Below are 4634 nucleotides of genomic sequence, written 5' to 3' on the forward strand. Positions count from 1 at the left end.
TTTTTTTTTTCTCTTTTGGTGTATCGACCATAATATTTTCCAAACAATTAATTTACCGACGAGAGGAGAAGAAAAAATAATAATTAAAGGAATGTGAATTATATTATTTTGAACTGTTGCTCATGGCACACGTACACCACAGGTTGCACCATCGGCTAAGAACTCGGAAATGCACTTATGGGGACGGTGTTGATTCCGGTGGCTTCAGCCGTTCAGGGCATGTGAAATGCACATGAATCTTGTTCTCGTGTAATGGTTGAATCTTGCAAGGATGTGTGTTTGACTTGGAAATGAAACAGGCTCTCAACTGGTAAGTTATTCTGTGCGTTTGACTTTAGGTGCCAGTTCTGCATGGCATGCTCGATCGCAGATTCATTCACTGGATTGGGTTAGTAGGATCGATTCGCACCGAAGATTGGGTTACTGTTGGCCACGAATCCGACCCAACTCGAACGCCTACGTGCACAATCCAACGCCGTTGCTTTCAGCACAAAGGCTTGTTTTGTTGACATAGAAGCTGGTAGGAGTACACCGTCGGTCATTATAATCATCACAGTGTGTCCGAGAAGATGATAAGATATTCTATTATTTATTTATTTATAGTAATATTTATATTTATATATTTTGAGTTGCTAACTTTTGAGTGTCCAAAGAATCCGAACTAATTCAGATCGTATCGAATTAATCAGTTCGTCAATAACTTAATCCTTCGACAAAAGCCTCGATTGAAATGTCAAGAACACAAATAGAAAGCTCGGATCGGAACACACTGAGACACAATTCTTCACGTATAAGTCGACTAGATTCAGGCTTTCAAGTCCAATCAAAAGGGTCAAAATTGCAGTCAGGTAGCTTGGTTCGTCGAAACGATTAACGTAATCATTCCTTCCCATCCAAATCTGCGTCGGTGATTACCCATCTTCCATGGCTCGCAGGAGGCGGAGTGGTAGCAAAGCGCAGTACAGTGCAGTACTAAGATACTACACAAACCACACAATAGAAGTACCACTATTTGAAGCTCGGGCAGTGGGAAAAGTACACCTTTGTACTGCCCCGACACACTCGTTCTCGGGTTTATAAAAGCAGAGCCGATAAGAACGCATCACAGGAGAGGGACAGAAAGAGACTAGAAAGAAAGAAGGGGCGCTGAGGAGGTAGCAGTAGCAGTGGAAGGGGCATGCAGAGGAGAGGAGAGGAGAGGAGAGGAGGGAAGGCGAAAGAAATCCTGTCTCCTGTGCCTGCCCCTCCCACCCCTGCTGTTACGACTCGCTTCTGCCGGTCACGGCAATTCCTCCTCGACATCTTATCGACGAACGGTATGGTTTGACTGATGACTCTTTGATCTTTATTTCTTCTTTGTGGTTTTATCATGGAATCGCTGCAGCTTATAGCGAACGAAGGTAAGGGGGAAGGGGGGAAAGAGGTCGATTGCCATCTTGGAATCGCTCCTCGCTCCTGGATCTGAATCTGGATTTTGGCCTTACGAACGAACAGGTAGCAATCTTTTGTACACGGACGGACATAAATGAATTTGGGTTTCATAGCAGGAAATTGCGTGTAGGATTCTTGAAGCGAAGACCTCGATTGCCAGCGGTAAATGATTTGTGGGAGTCAGCTGCACGTTTGCTGTTCCCGGAGAAGCAAGCGTATTTGGTAATCTTAATTTTTCTGTGTGTGTGTGTGTGTTGTGAGCATTATTATGTTGCAACTTCTTGCTTATTGGTCAGTGTGTGTCTCTCCACCAGACACCAGTTGCTTATTTTGCTGCAACTTGGTTGAGAAATATTACATTTTATGGAGATGTGCATTGTTTGTCTATCGCTAAGGTAAGTGTGAGGGAAATTTGAAACAAAAATATGGCAGCATTTTGTCTTGGTTTGTGCTGTGTCGTCTTTGTTCTCACACGTAATTATTGTGAACAGATTTGCCGTTGGATGGATATTCATCACTCATAAACAAAAATGAATGGATGGATATTCTCACAAACAAGGATATAAAGAAAAGAGTACATTTTATATACCAACAAATATAGATAGATCGTAACACACTGAAATAGAAATTATAATTTATTATAAGAATAATAAAAATATAAATTTCAGAATCTTTTCTTCAAAATTTAAACAACGATATGAATAACTAGGATACAAGGATTATATACATAATATCTAAATTCTTCCTATTACATTACTATACATAATAACTAGGTAAGAATCTACTAACTTGAGATAAGAACACTGTTTAGATGATTGAGAATAGTCTTCCTATGTTATCATTGTCTTCTTCCTTTTCATTCTTTTTTTTATTTTGTTTAAATCAAGCTGCTATTGTAGTTTTCTATCTTGTTGCTGTAATATTTCTCCTAATTTTTCGTAATCATCACTTATTAGATCTAGGGTTAGATTAAAAAACATGTAAACTATGGGTTGAACTCATGCGATGTCGGCCCAACACACAAGGATGAAATTATTTTGAAGAGTTAAAGCCAGGGTGATGTTCAATTGAATTTTTTTTTAAGAAAGCTTCAATTCAATTCAATGATATTGAAAGCTTCTGATAAACCAATCATGAATATTGAAAGCTTCTGATAAACCAATCATCATGATGATTCTCTATCAAGTTAATAGAGAAGATTTATATACAAATAAGATTCATTTATGTTTGAAATAAGAGGAGGGAGAGATAAAACAAGAGTTTGGTTGTGCATTTGTTCTGAAACTATTTTGGTGATTACAGGTTTTTAATACACCTGCAGGTTAGAAGGCAGCAGTTATGATGATTTCTTATCTAATAGTGAAGGCGATGATGTTTGGGTCAGTCTTTTATTTTGGATAAAGATTTGTATCTTTTGGGTTTGAATTGTGGTTAGTTGACAAATTCTATTTGTTTTGTGTCATCGGATACAAAAGTATATTTCTTTTTGTCACATATTATAGTTGCGTACAAGCATTTACCAATTCATCACCATTCCACGATGCAACACTAAGAATACACATTCATAAATTGAGTGTTAATGAATTTTCTATTCATTGCATTTCTCCGTTAGAAGGGTACAAACAACAATATTCAATATCTGTCCCAAATTTGTAACTACAGGTCCCTCCCTTACACATATAATTAATTGATGAAATATAAACAAAATAACATAATCAAATAGAACAAATTAAATGAAATCATAATCAAATAGAATACTAAGATTTACGTGGAAATCGTTTCAATGTGAAAGGTAAAAATCATGAGACAAACTAAAGATAATTTATTATGTTAATAATAAATATATAAATATCAATGTTTTACCCAAAATCCTAGCAACAATCATAAGAGAATAATTGGGATACAAGGATCACGTCACTATGCACAATATCTAAATCCTCCATAATTCTCCCCAAGTAATCATAGTAAGAATTTACCTCTTTGTTGTCTTTTTCTATCTCTTTTTATAACCACCATATCTCTCTAATATAAATAGGGTTAGATTAAGAGGGAATGAGCTATGAGCTGTCAGTCCAACATTAATCGTATACAACTTGATGCAAATGTAGAGATTGGACCCTAACACAATCTAAGCAAACACATTACATTTTTTGCAAAAACAGAACAATTAACCACAATTGCAACCCAAGAAATGATAAGGGCTCCTCAATAAAAATTCCTCCATCTACTTTTTGCCAATTCCACTTTGAGAGGATTGGAACTACTACTATGTTTGCTCGTTCACACATATAGGTGGATCTCAATCCAAGTAAAAAATTGACATCTCCCTATGCTTCGATCACACCATAAACACAAGCATATTGATTACATTATCAAATAAATCTTAATAAATAACTAGACCACAAATCATTACAATGAAATCAATGTAACTGGTAAGAATAAAATCCTTCACAATCCTCTAGTAAAATAAGTATAGTTAGAATGACAAGAGTAAGTAACTCTTTGAACTCACAAGTACCACTTTGACACAAATCAAATCAGGTTCTTCTTCGTCTAAGATATTTCTATTGTAAATTCATATGTCGTAATAATATAATTTATTTATATTCAAGCTAGAGTTAAAACTTTGACTTAGACAATGACATTCTTATTCTAAATTACATACTAAATTAATATCATTGTAATCGGTAAAGATAAAATCCTCAATAAATTCTCGATAAAATAAATACGATTGTGCAACCAATAAAGGTATAATCATTAGAATGATAAGAACAAGTAATCCTTCGAATTTACTCGTAGCACTTGATGCAAAGCGAATTGAGTTCTTCTTCGTCCATGGCATCCTTATCACAAATCTCATAGCACAATAGCATAATCTATTTGTTTTCGTGCTCGAGTTAAAACTTTAACTTGACATTGATATCATTATCGTAAATTGCATACCAAATTAACACCTATATAACCAATAAAGATAAAATCCTTAATAATTTCTCATAAAATAAAGATTAATTGCATGGTACCCCTTGCAATTAGCTACCTTTAGTATCTTGATTTCTATATTCTTAAATGTTACATTGGGATCCCTATACTTATAAAAGTAAAACATCTAACCTCGTTTCTCCGCACGTTATCGATTCTACTAACGGAAATATCGTAGGGTATATCATTGAGCACAAGCGGACTCTACCTTACTTCGGTTTATC

The 4634-nt window shown here is 35.5% G+C and overlaps 1 long non-coding RNA gene across 1 annotated transcript; it reads left to right on the forward strand.

Moving 5' to 3' along the window:
* Positions 1-852: 852 nt before the first annotated feature.
* Positions 853-1885, forward strand: LOC135619169 (uncharacterized). Its single transcript, XR_010489328.1, has 2 exons — positions 853-1316; positions 1385-1885. It is a non-coding gene; the product is annotated as an uncharacterized LOC135619169 (long non-coding RNA).
* Positions 1886-4634: the final 2749 nt, after the last annotated feature.

The sequence above is a fragment of the Musa acuminata genome, chromosome BXJ2-8 (assembly GCF_036884655.1).
Source record: "Musa acuminata AAA Group cultivar baxijiao chromosome BXJ2-8, Cavendish_Baxijiao_AAA, whole genome shotgun sequence".
In the NCBI taxonomy this organism is placed as follows: domain Eukaryota; kingdom Viridiplantae; phylum Streptophyta; class Magnoliopsida; order Zingiberales; family Musaceae; genus Musa; species Musa acuminata.